This window comes from Acanthochromis polyacanthus, chromosome 22 (genome assembly GCF_021347895.1).
Source record: "Acanthochromis polyacanthus isolate Apoly-LR-REF ecotype Palm Island chromosome 22, KAUST_Apoly_ChrSc, whole genome shotgun sequence".
NCBI lineage: Eukaryota > Metazoa > Chordata > Actinopteri > Pomacentridae > Acanthochromis > Acanthochromis polyacanthus.
In genome coordinates, this window is record NC_067134.1 from 13343097 (window position 1) to 13363410 (window position 20314).

General features: G+C 37.5%; 1 pseudogene; it reads left to right on the top strand.

The window, feature by feature from the left end:
* The first annotated feature begins 17715 nt into the window (after window positions 1-17715).
* Window positions 17716-19794, top strand: LOC110969544 (inhibin alpha chain-like; annotated as a pseudogene).
* Window positions 19795-20314: the final 520 nt, after the last annotated feature.

Here is a 20314-nt window from a genome sequence, read left to right on the forward strand (position 1 = left end):
TCATCAAGGCTGCATTAACGTGAAGTTCATGTTGACACACAAATTTCTACTTCAGAATGACTTGAAATGGGTTCTGGTTTGAAGTCATTGCATTGTACAGCATATTTGACCAAATTGTGCATTTGAAGCTCAGGACAAGCATTTGAAGAGCAGAACAATCATCAAGGTTGCATTAACGTGAAGTTCATGTTGACACACAAATTTCTTCTTCAGAATGACTTGAAATGGGTTCTGGTTTGAAGTCATTGCATTGTACAGCATATTTGACAAAACTGTGCATTTGAAGCTCAGGACAAGCATTTGAAGAGCAGAAACATCATCAAGGTTGCATGAACGTGAAGTTCATGTTGACACACAAATTTCTTCTTCAGAATGACTTGAGATGTGATACATATGAAGGAAAATGATAATTAAGGTGTTCTGGTTTGAAAGAATTGCGTCCACAAGAATATTTGACCAAACTGTGCATTATTTGACCAAATTGTACATTTCAGCTCAGGATTAGCATTTGAAGGGCAGAAAAATGATTAGGGCTGCATTCACGTGAACCCACAAATTTCTACCTCAGAATGACTTGAGATGTGAGAAATATGATGTTTTTTAAGGTGTTCTGGATTGATGGAATTTCATGGACAGCATATTTGACCATACTGTGCATTGAAGCTCAGGATCAGCATTTGAAGAACAGAAAAATCATCAAGGCTGCATTAACGTGTACATAATGTTGATCCACAAATTTCTTCTTCAGAATGACTTGAAATGTGAGAAAAATGAAGGCAAATGATGTTTACGGTGTTCTGGTTTGAAGGAATTGCGTTTAGAGCATTCTTGACCAAACTGTGAATTATTTGACCAAATTGTACAGTTCTGCTCAGGACCAGCATTTGAAGGGCAGAAAAATGATGAGGGCTGCATTAACGTGAGCATAATGTTAAATCACAATTTTCTACTTCAGAAGGACTTGAAATTGTATCTATATGAAGAAAATGATGTGTAAAGTGTTCTGATTTGAAGGAATTGCATGTACAGCATATTTGACCAAACTGTGCATTTGAAGCTCAGGACAAGCATTTGAAGAGCAGAAACATCATCAAGGTTGCATTAACGTGAAGTTCATGGTGACACACAAATTTCTTCTTCAGAATGACTTGAGATGTGATACATATGAAGGAAAATGATAATTAAGGTGTTCTGGTTTGAAAGAATTGCGTCCACAAGAATATTTGACCAAACTGTGCATTAATTGACCAAATTAGACATTTCAGCTCAGGATTAGCATTTGAAGGGCAGAAAAATGATTAGGGCTGCATTCACGTGAACCCACAAATTTCTACCTCAGAATGACTTGAGATGTGAGAAATATGATGTTTTTTAAGGTGTTCTGGATTGATGGAATTTAATGGACAGCATATTTGACCATACTGTGCATTGAAGCTCAGGATCAGCATTTGAAGAACAGAAAAATCATCAAGGCTGCATTAACGTGAAGTTCATGTTGACAGACAAATTTCTACTTCAGAATGACTTGAAATGGGTTCTGGTTTGAAGTCATTGCATTGTACAGCATATTTGACCAAACTGTGCATTTGAAGCTCAGGACAAGCATTTGGAGAGCAGAACAATCATCAAGGTTGCATTAACGTGAAGTTCATGTTGACACACAAATTTCTACTTCAGAATGACTTGAAATGGGTTCCGGTTTGAAGTCATTGCATTGTACAGCATATTTGACCAAACTGTGCATTTGAAGCTCAGGACAAGCATTTGAAGAGCAGAACAATCATCAAGGTTGCATTAACGTGAAGTTCATGTTGACACACAAATTTCTTCTTCAGAATGACCTGAAATGGGTTCTGGTTTGAAGGAATTTCATGGACAGCATATTTGACCATACTGTGCATTGAAGCTCAGGATCAGCATTTGAAGAACAGAAAAATCATCAAGGCTGCATAAACGTGAACATAATGTTATCCCACAAATTTATTCTTCAGAATGACTTGAGATGTGAGAAATATGATGTTTTTTAAGGTGTTCTGGATTGATGGAATTTCATGGACAGCATATTTTGACCATACTGTGCATTGAAGCTAAGGATCAGCATTTGAAGAGCAGAAAAATCATGAAAGCTGCATTAACGTGAAGTTCATGTTGACACACAAATTTCTTCTTCAGAATGACTTGAAATGGGTTCTGGTTTGAAGGAATTTCATGGACAGCATATTTGACCATACTGTGGATTGCAGCTCAGGATCAGCATTTGAAGAGCAGAAAAATCATGAAGGCTTTAGTAACGTGAAGTTCATATTGACACACAAATTTCTTCTTCAGAATGACCTGAAATGGGTTCTGGTTTGAAGGAATTTCATGGACAGCATATTTGACCATACTGTGCATTTGAAGCTCAGGACCAGCATTTGAAGGCCAGGAAAGTCATCAAGGCTGCATTAACGTGAAGTTTATGTTGACACACAAATTTCTTCTTCAGAATGACTTGAGATGTAAAAAATATGATGTTTTTTTTACTGTGGTCTGGTTTGATGGACTTTCATGGACAGCATATTTGACCATACTGTGCATTGCAGCTCAGAATCAGCATTTGAAGAGCAGAAAATTCATCAAGGCTGCATTAACGTGAAGTTCATGTGTCAACATGAAGACACAAATTTCGTTTTCAGAATGACTTGAGATGTAACAAATATGATGTTTTTTTTTTTTACTGTGTTCTGGTTTGATGGACTTTCCTGGACAGCATATTTGACCATACTGTGCATTGCAGCTCAGAATCAGCATTTGAAGAGCAGAAAATTCATCAAGGCTGCATTAACGTGAAGTTCATGTTGACACACAAATTTCATCTTCAGAATGACTTGAGATGTAAAACATATAATGTTTTTACGGTGTTCTGGTTTAAAGACATTGCGTGTACAGCATATTAGACCAAACTGTACATTTCGGCTCAGGCTCTGCATTTGAAAAGCAAAAAAGTCATCAAGGCTGCATTAACGTGAACATAAAGTTGACAGACAAATATATTCTTCAGAAAGACTTGAGATGTGATACATATGAAGGAAAATTACGTTTAAGGTGTTTTGCTTTGAAGGAATTTCGTCGACAGGCTGCAGTAACGTGAAGTTTGTGTTGACACACAAATTTCTTCTTCAGAATGACTTGAGATGGGTTCTGGTTTGAAGGAATTTCATGGACAGCATATTTGACCATACTGTGCATTGAAGCTCAGGATCAGCATTTGAAGAACAGAAAAATCATCAAGGCTGCATTAACGTGTACATAATGTTGATCCACAAATTTCTTCTTCAGAATGGCTTGCGATGTGAGAAATATGAAGGCAAATGATGTTTAAAGTATTCTAGTTTAAAGACATTGCGTGTACAGGATATTTGACCAAACTGTGCATTGAAGCTCAGGATCAGCATTTGAAGAACAGAAAAATCATCATGGCTGCATTAACGTGAAGTTCATGTTGACACACAAATTTCTTCTTCAGAATGACTTCAGATGTGAGACAAATGAAGGCAAATGATGTTTAAGGTGTTCTGGTTTGAAGGAATTGTACCAAACAGTACATTTCAGCTCAGGACAAGCATTTGAAGCGCAGAAAAATCATGAAAGCTGCATTAACGTGACCATAATGTTAAATCACAATTTTCTACTTCAGAATCACTTGAAATGATATCTATATCACGATAACGATGTTTAAATTTTTTTTGTTTGAATGAATAGCTTGTACGTTATATTTGACCAGAGTGTGCATTTCAGCTCAGGAGCAGCATTTGAAGCGCAGAAAAATCATGAAAGCTGTATTAACGTGAATATAATGTTAAATCACAATTTACTACTTCAGAATGACTTGAAATGGTATCGAAAAGAAGAAAATGATGTTTAAAGTATTCTGGTTTGAATGAATAGCTTGTACATTATATTTGTCCAGAGTGTGCATTTCAGCTCAGGATCTGCATTTTAAGAGCAGAACAATCATCAAGGTTGCATTCACGTGAAGTTCATGTTGACACACAAATTTCTTCTTCAGAATGACTTGAGATGGGTTCTGGTTTGAAGTCATTGCATTGTACAGCATATTTGACCAAACTGTGCATTGAAGCTCAGGATCAGCTTTGGAAGAACAGAAAAAATCATCAAGGCTGCATTAACGTGTACATAATGTTGATCCACAAATTTCTTCTTCAGAATGACTTGAGATGTGAGAAAAATGAAGGCAAATGATGTTTACGGTGTTCTGGTTTGAAGGAATTGCGTCGACAGCATATTTTACCAAATTGTACATTTCTGCTCAGAACCAGCATTTGAAGGGCAGAAAAATCATGAAGGCTGCATTAATGTGAACATAATGTTAAATCACAATTTTCTACTTCAGAATGACTTGAAATGGTATCGATATGAAGAAAATGATGTGTAAAGTGTTCTGATTTGAAGGAATTGCATGTACAGCATATTTGACCAAACTGCATTGAAGCTCATGATCAGCATTTGAAGAGCAGAAAAATCATCATGGCTGCATTAACGTGAAGTTCATGCAGACACACAAATTTCTTCTTCAGAATGACTTGAGATGTGATACATATGAAGGAAAATTATATTTAAGGTGTTCTGGGTTGAAAGAATTGCGTCCACAGCATATTTGACCAAACTGTGCATTATTTGACCAAATTGTACATTTCAGCTCAGGATTAGCATTTGGAGGGCAGAAAAATGATGAGGGCTGCATTAACGTGAACATAATGTTAACCCACAAATTTCTACCTCAGAATGACTTGAGATGTGAGAAATATGATGTTTTTAAGGTGTTCTGGATTGATGGAATTTCATGGACAGCATATTTGACCATACTGTGCATTGAAGCTCAGGATCAGCATTTGAAGAACAGAAAAATCATCAAGGCTGCATTAACGTGAAGTTCATGTTGACACACAAATTTCTTCTTCAGAATGACTTGAAATGGGTTCTGCTTTGAACGAATTTCATGTACAGCATATTTGACCATACTGTGCATTTGAAGCTCAGGATCAGCATTTGAAGAGCAGAACAATCATCAAGGTTGCATTAACGTGAAGTTCATGTTGACACACAAATTTCTACTTCAGAATGACTTGAAATGGGTTCTGGTTTGAAGTCATTGCATTGTACAGCATATTTGACCAAACTGTGCAGTTGAAGCTCAGGACAAGCATTTGAAGAGCAGAACAATCATCAAGGTTGCATTAACGTGAAGTTCATGTTGACACACAAATTTCTTCTTCAGAATGACTTGAAATGGGTTCTGGTTTGAAGGAATTTCATGGACAGCATATTTGACCAAACTGTGCATTGAAGCTCAGGATCAGCATTTGAAGAACAGAAAAATCATCAAGGCTGCATAAACGTGAAATTCATGTTGACACACAAATTTCTTCTTCAGAATGACTTGAGATGTGATACATATGAAGGAAAATTATATTTAAGGTGTTCTGGTTTGAAAGAATTGCGTCCACAGCATATTTGACCAAACTGTGCATTATTTGACCAAATTGTACATTTCAGCTCAGGATTAGCATTTGAAGGGCAGAAAAATGATGAGGGCTGCATTCACGTGAACATAATGTTAACCCACAAATTTCTACCTCAGAATGACTTGAGATGTGAGAAATATGATGTTTTTTAAGGTGTTCTGGATTGATGGAATTTCATGGACAGCATATTTGACCATACTGTGCATTGAAGCTCAGGATCAGCATTTGAAGAACAGAAAAATCATCAAGGCTGCAGTAACGTGAAGTTTATGTTGACACACAAATTTCTTCTTCAGAATTACTTGAGATGTGAGAAAAATGAAGGCAAATGATGTTTAAGGTGTTCTGGTTTGAAGGAATTGCGTCGACAGCATATTTGACCAAACAGTACATTTCAGCTCAAGACAAGCATTTGAAGCACAGAAAAATCATGAAAGCTGCATTAACGTGACCATAATGTTAAATCACAATTTTCTACTTCAGAGTCACTTGAAATGATATCTATATCACGATAACGATGTTTAAATTTTTCTTGTTTGAATGAATAGTTTGTACGTTATATTTGACCAGAGTGTGCATTTCAGCTCAGGACCAGCATTTGAAGCGCAGAAAAATCATGAAAGCTGTATTAACGTGAATATAATGTTAAATCACAATTTACTACTTCAGAATCACTTGAAATGATATCTATATCACGATAACGATGTTTAAATTTTTCCTGTTTGAATGAATAGTTTGTACGTTATATTTGACCAGAGTGTGCATTTCAGCTCAGAACCAGCATTTGAAACGCAGAAAAATCATCAAGGCTGCATTAACGTGAAGTTCATGTTGACACACAAATTTCTTCTTCTGAATGACTTGAAATGGGTTCTGGTTTGAAGGAATTTCATGTACAGCATATTTGACCATACTGTGCATTGAAGCTCAGGATCAGCATTTGAAGAGCAGAAAGATCATCAAGGCTGCATTAACGTGAAGTTCATGTTGACACACAAATTTCTTCTTCTGAATGACTTGATACATATGAAGGAAAATGATATATAAGGTGTTCTGGTTTGAAAGAATTGCGTCCACAAGAATATTTGACCAAACTGTGCATTATTTGACCAAATTGTACATTTCAGCTCAGGACCAGCATTTGAAACGCAGTAAAATCATCAAGGCTGCATTTACGTTAAGTTCATGATGACACACAAATTTCTTCTTCAGAATGACTTGAGATGTAAAAAATATGATGTTTTTTTTACTGTGTTCTGGTTTGATGGACTTTCATGGACAGCATATTTGACCATACTGTGCATTGCAGCTCAGGTTTAGCATTTGAAGAGCAGAAAAATCATGAAGGCTACAGTAACGTGAAGTTTATGTTGACACACAAATTTCTTCTTCAGAATGACTTGAGATGTAAAAAATATGATGTTTTTTTTTACTGTGTTTTGTGTTGATGGACTTTCATGGACAGCATATTTGACCAAACAGTACATTTCAGCTCAAGACAAGCATTTGAAGCACAGAAAAATCATGAAAGCTGCATTAACGTGACCATAATGTGAAATCACAATTTTCTACTTCAGAGTCACTTGAAATGATATCTATATCACGATAACGATGTTTAAATTTTTCTTGTTTGAATGAATAGTTTGTACGTTATATTTGACCAGAGTGTGCATTTCAGCTCAGGACCAGCATTTGAAGCGCAGAAAAATCATGAAAGCTGTATTAACGTGAATATAATGTTAAATCACAATTTACTACTTCAGAATCACTTGAAATGATATCTAGATCACGATAACGATGTTTAAATTTTTCTTGTTTGAATGAATAGTTTGTACGTTATATTTGACCAGAGTGTGCATTTCAGCTCAGGCCCAGCATTTGAAGCGCAGAAAAATCATGAAAGCTGTATTAACGTGAATATAATGTTAAATCACAATTTACTACTTCAGAATCACTTGAAATGATATCTATATCACGATAACGATGTTTAAATTTTTCCTGTTTGAATGAATAGTTTGTACGTTATATTTGACCAGAGTGTGCATTTCAGCTCAGAACCAGCATTTGAAACGCAGAAAAATCATCAAGGCTGCATTAACGTGAAGTTCATGTTGACACACAAATTTCTTCTTCTGAATGACTTGAAATGGGTTCTGGTTTGAAGGAATATCATGTACAGCATATTTGACCATACTGTGCATTGAAGCTCAGGATCAGCATTTGAAGAGCAGAAAGATCATCAAGGCTGCATTAACGTGAAGTTCATGTTGACACACAAATTTCTTCATCAGAATGACTTGAGATGTGATACAAATGAAGGAAAATGATGTTTAAGGTGTTCTGGTTTGAAGGAATTGCGTCGACAGCATATTTGACCAAACTGTGCATTATTTGACCAATTGTACACTTCAGCTCAGGATCAGTATTTGAAGGGCAGAAAAATGATGATGACTGCATTCACGTGAACATAATGTTAACCCACAAATTTCTTCTTCAGAATGACTTGAAATGTAAAAAATATGATGTTTTTTTTTACTGTGTTCTGGTTTGGTGGAATTTCATGGACAGCATATTTGACAAAACTGTGCATTGAAGCTCAGGATCAGCATTTGAAGCACAGAAAAATCATGAAGGCTGCATTAACGTGTACATAATGTTGATCCACAAATTTCTTCTTCAGAATGACTTCAGATGTGAGAAATATGAAGGCAAATGATGTTTTTAAGATGTTCTGGATTGAAGGAAATGCAAGTAGAGCATTTTTGACCAAACTGTGCATTATTTGACCAAATTGTACATTTCTGCTCAGGACCAGCATTTGAAGGGCAGAAAAATGATGAAGGCTGCATTAACGTGAACATAATGTTAACCCACAAATTTCTACTTCAGAATGGCTTGAGATGTGAGAAATATGAAGGCAAATGATGTTTAAAGTATTCTAGTTTAAAGACATTGTGTGTACATGATATTTGACCAAACTGTGCATTGAAGCTCAGGATCAGCATTTGAAGCGCAATAAAATCATGAAAGCTGCATTAACGTGAACATAATGTTAAATCACAATTTTCTACTTCAGAAGGACTTGAAATGGTATCTATATGAAGAAAATGATGTGTAAAGTGTTCTGATTTGAAGGAATTGCATGTACAGCATATTTGACCAAACTGCATTGAAGCTCAGGATCAGCATTTGAAGAGCAGAAAAATCATCATGGCTGCATTAACGTGAAGTTCATGTTGACACACAAATTTCTTCTTCAGAATGACTTGAGATGTGATACATATGAAGGAAAATGATATTTAAGGTGTTCTGGTTTGAAAGAATTGCGTCCACAAGAATATTTGACCAAACTGTGCATTATTTGACCAAATTGTACATTTCAGCTCAGGATTAGCATTTGAAGGGCAGAAAAATGATTAGGGCTGCATTCACGTGAACCCACAAATTTCGTCTTCAGAATGACTTGAGATGTAAAAAATATAATGTTTTTACGGTGTTCTGGTTTAAAGACATTGCGTGTACAGCATTTTTGACCAAACTGTACATTTCAGCTCAGGACCAGCATTTGAAACGCAGTAAAATCATCAAGGCTGCATTTACGTTAAGTTCATGATGACACACAAATTTCTTCTTCAGAATGACTTGAGATGTAAAAAATATGATGTTTTTTTTACTGTGTTCTGGTTTGATGGACTTTCATGGACAGCATATTTGACCATACTGTGCATTGCAGCTCAGGATTAGCATTTGAAGAGCAGAAAAATCATGAAGGCTACAGTAACGTGAAGTTCATGTTGACACACAAATTTCTTTTTCAGAATGACTTGAGATGTAAAAAATATGATGTTTTTTTTACTGTGTTTTGTGTTGATGGACTTTCATGGACAGCATATTTGACCAAACTGTACATTTCAGCTCAGGATCAGCATTTGAAGCGCAGAAAAATCATGAAAGCTGCATTAACGTGACCATAATTTTAAATCCCAATTTTCTACTTCAGAATGACTTGAAATGGTATCTATAAGAAGAAAATGATGTTTAAAGTATTCTGGTTTGAATGAATAGCTTGTACATTATATTTGTCCAGAGTGTGCATTTCAGCTCAGGATCAGCATTTGAAGCGCAATAAAATCATGAAAGCTGCATTAATGTGAATATAATGTTAAATCAGAATTTACTACTTCAGAATGACTTGAAATGGTATCTATAAGAAGAAAATGATGTTTAAAGTATTCTGGTTTGAATGAATAGCTTGTACATTATATTTGTCCAGAGTGTGCATTTCAGCTCAGGATCAGCATTTGAAGAGCAGAAAAATCATGAATGCTGCATTCACGTGAAGTTCATGTTGACACACAAATTTCTTCTTCAGAATGACTTGAAATGGGTTCTGGTTTGAAGGAATTTCATGGACAGCATATTTGACCATACTGTGCATTGAAGCTCAGGATCAGCATTTGAAGAACAGAAAAATCATCAAGGCTGCATTAACGTGTACATAATATTGATCCACAAATTTCTTCTTCAGAATGACTTGAGATGTGAGAAATATGAAGTCAAATGATGTTTTTTAAGATGTTCTGGATTGAAGGAAATGCAAGTAGAGCATTTTTGACCAAACTGTGCATTATTTGACCAAATTGTACATTTCTGCTCAGGACCAGCATTTGAAGGGCAGAAAAATGATGAAGGCTGCATTAACGTGAACATAATGTTAACCCACAAATTTCTACTTCAGAATGGCTTGAGATGTGAGATATATGTAGGCAAATGATGTTTAAAGTATTCTAGTTTAAAGACATTGTGTGTACATGATATTTGACCAAACTGTGCATTGAAGCTCAGGATCAGCATTTGAAGAACAGAAAAATCATCAAGGCTGCAGTAACGTGAAGTTCATGTTGACACACAAATTTCTTCTTCAGAATGACTTGAAATGGGTTCTGGTTTGAAGTCATTGCATTGTACAGCATATTTGACCAAACTGTGCATTTGAAGCTCAGGACAAGCATTTGAAGAGCAGAACAATCATCAAGGTTGCATTAACGTGAAGTTCATGTTGACACACAAATTTCTTCTTCAGAATGACTTGAAATGGGTTCTGGTTTGAAGGAATTTCATGGACAGCATATTTGACCAAACTGTGCATTTGAAGCTCAGGACAAGCATTTGAAGAGCAGAACAATCATCAAGGTTGCATTAACGTGAAGTTCATGTTGACACACAAATTTCTTCTTCAGAATGACTTGAAATGGGTTCTGGTTTGAAGGAATTTCATGGACAGCATATTTGACCATACTGTGCATTGAATCTCAGGATCAGCATTTGAAGAACAAAAAAATCATCAAGGCTGCATTAACGTGTGCATACACGTGGATTTGTGGATCTGTTGTGGATCAACAGATCCACAAATTTCTTCTTCAGAATGACTTGAGATGTGAGAAATATGAAGTCAAATGATGTTTTTTAAGGTGTTCTGGTTTGAAGGAATTGCGTTTAGAGCATTTTTGACCAAACTGTGCATTATTTGACCAAATTGTACAGTTCTGCTCAGGACCAGCATTTGAAGGGCAGAAAAATGATGAAGGCTGCATTAACGTGAACATAATGTTAAATCACAATTTTCTATTTCAGAATGACTTGAAATGGTATCTATATGAAGAAAATGATGTGTAAAGTGTTCTGATTTGAAGGAATTGCATGTACAGCATATTTTACCAAACTGCATTGAAGCTCAGGATCAGCATTTGAAGAGCAGAAAAATCATCATGGCTACATTAACGTGAAATTCATGTTGACACACAAATTTCTTCTTCAGAATGACTTGAGATGTGATACATATGAAGGAAAATTATATTTATGGTGTTCTGGGTTGAAAGAATTGCGTCCACAGCATATTTGACCAAACTGTGCATTATTTGACCAAATTGTACATTTCAGCTCAGGATTAGCATTTGGAGGGCAGAAAAATGATGAGGGCTGCATTAACGTGAACATAATGTTAACCCACAAATTTCTACCTCAGAATGACTTGAGATGTGAGAAATATGATGTTTTTTAAGGTGTTCTGGATTGATGGAATTTCATGGACAGCATATTTGACCATACTGTGCATTGAAGCTCAGGATCAGCATTTGAAGAACAGAAAAATCATCAAGGCTGCAGTAACGTGAAGTTTATGTTGACACACAAATTTCTTCTTCAGAATTACTTGAGATGTGAGAAAAATGAAGGCAAATGATGTTTAAGGTGTTCTGGTTTGAAGGAATTGCGTCGACAGCATATTTGACCAAACAGTACATTTCAGCTCAAGACAAGCATTTGAAGCACAGAAAAATCATGAAAGCTGCATTAACGTGACCATAATGTTAAATCACAATTTTCTACTTCAGAATCACTTGAAATGATATCTATATCACGATAACGATGTTTAAATTTTTCTTGTTTGAATGAATAGTTTGTACGTTATATTTGACCAGAGTGTGCATTTCAGCTCAGGACCAGCATTTGAAGCGCAGAAAAATCATGAAAGCTGTATTAACGTGAATATAATGTTAAATCACAATTTACTACTTCAGAATCACTTGAAATGATATCTATATCACGATAACGATGTTTAAATTTTTCTTGTTTGAATGAATAGTTTGTACGTTATATTTGACCAGAGTGTGCATTTCAGCTCAGAACCAGCATTTGAAACGCAGAAAAATCATCAAGGCTGCATTAACGTGAAGTTCATGTTGACACACAAATTTCTTCTTCTGAATGACTTGAAATGGGTTCTGGATTGAAGTCATTGCATTGTTCAGCATATTTGACCAAACTGTGCATTGAAGCTCAGGACCAGCATTTGAAGGGCAGAACAATGATGAGGGCTGCATTCACGAGAACATAAACGTTAACCCACAAATTTCTACATCAGAATGACTTGGGATGTCAGAAATATGATGGTTTTTAAGGTGTTCTGTATTGATGGAATTTCATGGACAGCATATTTGACCATACTGTGCATTGAAGCTCAGGATCAGCTTTTGAAGAACAGAAAAAATCATCAAGGCTGCATTAACGTGTACATAATGTTGATCCACAAATTTCTTCTTCAGAATGACTTGAGATGTGAGAAAAATGAAGGCAAATGATGTTTACGGTGTTCTGGTTTGAAGGAATTGCGTTTAGAGCATTTTTGACCAAACTGTGCATTATTTGACCAAATTGTACAGTTCTGCTCAGGACCAGCATTTGAAGGGCAGAAAAATGATGAAGGCTGCATTAACGTGAACATAATGTTAAATCACAATTTTCTATTTCAGAATGACTTGAAATGGTATCTATATGAAGAAAATGATGTGTAAAGTGTTCTGATTTGAAGGAATTGCATGTACAGCATATTTGACCAAACTGCATTGAAGCTCAGGATCAGCATTTGAAGAGCAGAAAAATCATCATGGCTGCATTAACGTGAAATTCATGTTGACACACAAATTTCTTCTTCAGAATGACTTGAGATGTGATACATATGAAGGAAAATTATATTTAAGGTGTTCTGGTTTGAAAGAATTGCGTCCACAGCATATATTTGACCAAACTGTGCATTATTTGACCAAATTGTACATTTCAGCTCAGGATTAGCATTTGAAGGGCAGAAAAATGATGAGGGCTGCATTCACGTGAACATAATGTTAACCCACAAATTTCTACCTCAGAATGACTTGAGATGTGAGAAATATGATGTTTTTTAAGGTGTTCTGGATTGATGGAATTTCATGGACAGCATATTTGACCATACTGTGCATTGAAGCTCAGTACTGTGCATTGAAGAACAGAAAAATCATCAAGGCTGCAGTAACGTGAAGTTCATGTTGACACACAAATTTCTTCTTCAGAATGACTTGAGATGTGAGAAAAATGAAGGCAAATGATGTTTAAGGTGTTCTGGTTTGAAGGAATTGCGTCGACAGCATATTTGACCAAACAGTACATTTCAGCTCAGGACAAGCATTTGAAGCGCAGAAAAATCATGAAAGCTGCATTAACATGACCATAATTTTAAATCACAATTTTCTACTTCAGAATCACTTAAAATGATATCTATATCACGATAACGATGTTTAAATTATTCTTGTTTGAATGAATAGTTTGTACGTTATATTTGACCAGAGTGTGCATTTCAGTTCAGGACCAGCATTTGAAGCGCAGAAAAATCATGAAAGCTGTATTAACGTGAATATAATGTTAAATCACAATTTACTACTTCAGAATGACTTGAAATGGTATCGATAAGAAGAAAATGATGTTTAAAGTATTCTGGTTTGAATGAATAGCTTGTACATTATATTTGTCCAGAGTGTGCATTTCAGCTCAGGATCTGCATTTTAAGAGCAGAAAAATCATGAAGGCTGCATTTACGTGAAGTTCATGTTGACACCCAAATTTCTTCTTCAGAATGACTTGAAATGGGTTCTGGTTTGAAGGAATTTCATGGACAGCATATTTGACCATACTGTGCATTTGAAGCTCAGGACAAGCATTTGAAGAGCAGAACAATCATCAAGGTTGCATTAACGTGAAGTTCATGTTGACACACAAAATTTCTTCTTCAGAATGACTTGAAATGGGTTCTGGTTTGAAGTCATTGCATTGTACAGCATATTTGACCATACTGTGCATTTGAAGCTCAGGACAAGCATTTGAAGAGCAGAACAATCATCAAGGTTGCATTAACGTGAAGTTCATGTTGACACACAAAATTTCTTCTTCAGAATGACTTGAAATGGGTTCTGGTTTGAAGTCATTGCATTGTACAGCATATTTGACCAAACTGTGCATTGAAGCTCAGGATCAGCATTTGAAGAGCAGAAAAATCATCAAGGCTGCATTAACGTGAAGTTCATGTTGACACACAAATTTCTTCTTCAGAATGACTTGAGATGTGATACATATGAAGGAAAATGATGTTTAAGGTGTTCTTTCTGCTTTGAAGGAATTGCGTCGACAGCACATTTGACCAAACTGTACATTTCAGCTCAGGACCAGCATTTGAAGGGCAGAAAAATCATCAAGGCTGCATTAACGTGAAGTTCATGTTGACACACAAATTTCTTCTTCAGAATGACTTGAAATTTGAAGGAAAATGATTTTTAAAGTATTCTGGTTTGACGACATTGCATGTTACAGCATATTTGACCAAACTGTGCATTTCAGGTCAGGACCTGCATCTGAAGTGCCGAAAAATCATGAAGGCTGCATTAACGTGAACATAATGTTATATCACAATTTTCTACTTCAGAATGACTTGAAATGGGTTCTGGTTTGAAGACATTGTGTGTACAGCATATTTGACCATACTGTGCATTTGAAGCTCAGGACCAGCATTTGAAGCGCAGAAAAATCATCAAGGATGCATTAACTTGAAGTTCATGCTGACACACAAATTTATACTTCAGAATGACTTGAAATGGTATCTATATGAAGGAAAATGGTGGAAACGGTTCGTTTTTTCGTTTTTTCGTTTTGAACAAAAAAACAAAAAAAAAACAGGAAACGGTTCGTTTTTTTCTTTTTTTCGTTTTCACCCCCAAAATGAAAATACGACTCCATATTCCGTTTCATTGGTGGGCGGGGATTCGGAGCCTGCCAGTGCACAATCAAGCTCCTGCCCATCACAATAAAGCTCTTGCGCTGGCATTCATAGACAGACTGACTTTCATTGTATTGCCTGCCCCCACTGCACTTCCCCTAACTCTAAATCAAAGCAAGTCATGTACACAGTAATGACAGTCATCACCAGTGGTGTAGTCTAGTTTTTTCTAGTGGGTATACTCCAGCCTCATAAACCAAAGCCAGGTCAGGTTCTCATATATGCGCGCGTGCACTCACATGTCCACGCGCGCGCGCGCACACACACACACACACACACAGCAGCAGCAGCAGCTCCTTTATTTCAAACTACCAATTAGATACTTATAGACATTATAGCGTCAGCAGCTCCTCCTCCTGCCATCAGGTAGACCTGATGTTTCCTCTCCATCGGGTAGACCTGATGTTTCCTCTTCATCGGGTCGAGCTGATGTTTCCTCTTCATCAGGTAGACCTGATGTTTCCTCTTCATCAGGTAGACCTGATGCTTCCTCTTCATCAGGCTCCCTTTCCTAAATGTTAACCTTATCTCCAGCTGTAGTGTTCCCTAAAGCGGCAGTATTCACAGGACAGGCAACAGGCTTATTGAAACACTGAAATAGTTTCATTTAGCTTTGCTTTCTTTTTCCTCCACTGACTGATGTTGGGTCATTAGAAGTTCTAGACTCATGTCCCTCTTCTTCTAAGCCAGGGGTATTCAGCTAAAATTCAGAGAGGTCCAGTCAGCAAAGGTCCAGAACATCATAATGTCTAACTTGAGTTACTGTGATATATGCTGATGTAACCTGGTAGTTTTATTAGAGTCTGCCTGTAATCAAAAACTGATTGTCAAATAAATTCAGTACGGTTCAAAAACATTTTGACATTTATTAATAAATAACTTATATATAACTCTATATCTTAAAATAAAGTGTAGAACTTAAAAAAGCATGACTGAACAACCTGAATCAAATTCTGTACATCTTTAACAATACATAAATCTCTTAAATGTAAACATTTGAACACGTTCACATTTTTGTCTGTCTCATATCACTCCCCTAATATCTCTGCGGTTTAATGGGAGAGCTGAGCTGCTGCTTGTTTGAGCCATTCTCAAAACATATTTTGATTATGTTCATAGCTGAGAAAGCTGCCTTACAGCTGTTTGCTGAGCCAAACATGTTCAGCATGTGACCACAGTCTGTCCTCTAGAGGCACAAAAGGCACAAAAGATACAACTCTCACAGCCGATGCTTTGTAGTGAATCTGAAGAGCTGACTCCTAACGTATTTAATGGAGTATGGAGTTTAACACTGTCCTAGCAGAAAACATGTTACTGGATCCTAGATTAAAGACGCTTGCCTTCAGTGACAACAGAGTTGTTGATGAGACACTTCAGAGAATAAGAGCAGCAGTCTGACACCTCCACCATTAGAGGACCAAGTGGAGGAGGAACCTCAAACTTCTGCTGTGTGGAGCCTCTTTGATGGAAGAGCTACAGGAGATGATTCAGGAGAAATCCTACAGCTGATGTGGTAATGGAGGATCATATCTAGAGGAACCCCTCATCCAACCAGCAGACGACCCACTGAGCTGGAGGCTGGACAAGGCCTCAGTCTGCCCCACCTGGTGAAGGTGATGGAGGAGAGACTATTTCTTCCATCTGAGAGAATCTTCTTAAAAACACGGCAGATATTCACTGAAAGAAGAAACGGTATCAGCCCATCCAAGCTCGGGCTTCTGATTTTTCTGAATGTCAGCCTGCTCTGAGGACATTTATACTGTTTGAATACTGAGTCTGGTTCTGTTTCTGTTCTGGTTCTGTGGGTTCATGTGCAGAGTTTTGTTCATTTGTTTTAGTGCAAAAAGTTTGGTTGAAATAATAAACAAAAGCAAGAATACCTGTTTTTGTAACAAAGCAAATGTACAAAATGAATCACTTATAAGGCTTCTCATAAAAACACTGACTGAAAAAGAGTTTGTCAAAACACAAATGATTCATATTTGCCAGGTTAGGCAAAAACATGAGGCTACAAATAATAATAAATTAGGAGCCGTTTGGGAGCCGAAAGAACCGGCTTTTCTTTGGAAGCAGTGCCAAAAGCTCTCTAAAAAAGAGCCGAACTCCCATCACTACTGTCCTCTCTGTCCCTCATCTCTCAGCTGCTTTTTGAAGGCAGAGCTGCGATGCGATTCAGCGACGTCATCGGCTGAGTAGCGTCACGTGGGATGCCTGAACTCGTACATAATTGGTCTGTGCATTTCTGAGCTGATAGACCAATGATAAACACTGGAAAGCTGCACCGGTAAAATAGAAGCGACCTGTCAAATTTACAAATTCACGTTCACTCCGAAGGTCAATTCAAACCTACCCACATACCCAGATGTTTGAAATGCCACTCATTGGTGTGAAATACAGTCAACTACGTGCTCACCCACAACACTGTTTTCTCACTAGTGTTGCGTTCACTCTACACTAAAACTTCAACACTTCACTCTAAAATGGCCTAACACTAGAAATTTAACTGTATTGTGGGTCAATCATGAAACCAGTCCTCATCAGGAGTCACTCCAAATGATTGTGTTCTTTGGCTTTGGTAAGAACACACACTCCACATATTACTTCCAGTCTTCCATCAACATCCATGACACTGTGGCCACATCTGCCCACCTGCAGTTCTACGCAGGAGAAGCAGTCACAGTCAACTCTTCCTTCCCACTGTTCATGCTCACTTCATTGGAGCAGCTCCTTCACTACCAGAATCAAAACCTGCTGACCCCTGTGGCTAAGGGGCCTTTTCTGCTTCAGGTCCACTGCCTAGCCTGCCAGTGTCACACCAGAGAAGATGTTCTTTATCCACCCACATCCAGCCTTGTGGTCTTGTCTGTTCACCCCACTGTACAGCAGCAACCATCCCCTGGTCTCCTTCTGCTGTCAACATTCCCCAGCAACCCTCTCAGGAGAGACCTGAGCACAGCAACTGCAACTGAGCAGAGATTAAAATCAACTTTGAGGAGTTGGAATGAGACAACTGGATGTCCATTCAAAGGTGACAACTTTCTGCTAATTTCATGGGAACTGCTCGGCTGGGCATCAAACTATTGCGATGCTGGGAAACACTCAGTGCTGTGCTCCTGTCCCGTGGAGCATGAATTCCCTGAAGATCACCACAACATCTGATGGCAGGTATTCCTGCAAGTATAATACCTATTCCTGAGCATTATACCTACAGAGTGCACTTGTATCTCAGCATTAATACTTAAAGAACCAATTCACCTAAATCACAAAAGTACATGGTTTGTGAACTGAGGTATTCAGATTTTACTCAGCTGGTACTTATTCTATACTACAAATCACAGAAAACTGTAGTGGTTTTAATATGCAACATTTTTAATTTCTCTACAGTTAGTATGGAAAACAACTTTATATTTTCTACTGCACATCAATAAAGCTTTGGAATTCCTTGTCATATATAGAAATTAAAGTTAGGGTTTTTTTGTTTGTTTTTACCAAGGATCTCATACAAAGAGAACTATACACTTAATCAAACCACCAAATAATTTCTTTCTAGGCATTTTTTTCTGCCTTGCAACAAACGAAGCAGGTTTTTTTAGCATACATATGGACTTCTTGGAACATACTGTTCTTTGTCACTTTTCCAGTATATGAACAAAACCCCACTTAGATTTATGCTATATAAAACTAAGACTCACATTTTCCATGTAGGTACTGTGCTATCTAGCATGCAGATCTTTTAATAGTTTTATGTGGTGAGCTTTCAAGATTTGGCCTTTTACCAAAGGGGGAAAAAGCTGTCCACAGCAAGAGCCAGTGGAAAATCCCAAAACAAATGGAACATTGTTTTGCTGATACAGCACTGTGGATATAGGTCTGGCAATGCAAGACTAAGAAAGACCCAATAAGCATGAAGGTTGTCGGTCAGTATAGCCTTCTTTTAACCCTTTCCTCAGGTTAATTCAGGACCAGCTCTCCGTTTAAAGGGTTAGACTCTATCTGCCTATTAGTATTCCACCTAACAGGTTTCAGCAGAATAATTAAGCTGGTGTCGAGGAATACTCGCCTAGGTCCTAACTGTCTTCTTCCAAACGTCTTACCCCTCTTACTCCAATAAATACTCTCTTACTAAGCAGCCCACCTAAGTAGTAGAATTGATTTATTGACCACGTTTGTTAACGACAGCTTTCCTCTTAAAACTGTGGCACTTGTTGATATTCCTAGGTTCGTTTTAGAGGTTTGGATAACTAACCTCAGGGGTAATGTTTAAATAACTAGTTGGATTAAAGTAACCTGAAAAGTTCCAGAGTTGATTTCTTACAATAAGGCAATGATTTTTATATATGAAATATACACTGCTCAAAAAAATTAAAGGAACACTTTTTAATCTAAGTATTGCATCAAATCAGTCAAACATGTGGGATACTGATCTGGTCAAGTAAGTAAAAGAGGGGTTTTTTAGTCAGCTTCAGCTGATTTGGTGTTCATGAAATTAACAACAGGTGCACTAGAGGAGTAAGAATGAGACAACCCCCAAAACAGGAATGAATTTATCAGTGAAGACCGCTGGCATTTTTTTCTTTCTTAATGTTTTCTGACTGTTTTTCAATAGTTTTGCGTTTGGCCAGAGTCACCTAGACCCTACAGAGGTTGCAGAGGCAGCCTAACTCCTCCACGATGGCACATCAATACGTGCCATTGCCAGAAGGGTTGCTGTGTTGCCCAGCACAGTCTCAAGAGCATGGAGGAGGTTCCAGGAGACAGGCAGTTACTCGAGGAGAGCTGGACAGGGCTGCAGAAGGTCCTCAACCCATCAGCAGGACAGCTATCAGCTCCTTTGTGCATGCAGGACCAGGATGAGCACTGCCAGAGCCCTATAAAATGACCTCCAGGAGGCCACTAGTGTGAATGTCTCTGACCAAACAATCGGAAAGAGATGTAATGAGAGTGGTCTGAAGGCCTGACATCTTCAAGTGGCCCCTGTGCTCGCTGACCGGCACCGTGGAGCTCGGTTGACATTTGCCATAGAACACAGGAATTTGCAGGTCTGCCAATGGCGCCCTTTGCTTTTCACAGATGAGAGCAGGTTCATCGTGAGCACATGTCACAGACATGGAAAGGTCTGGAGAAGCCATGGAGAACATTATGCTACCTATAA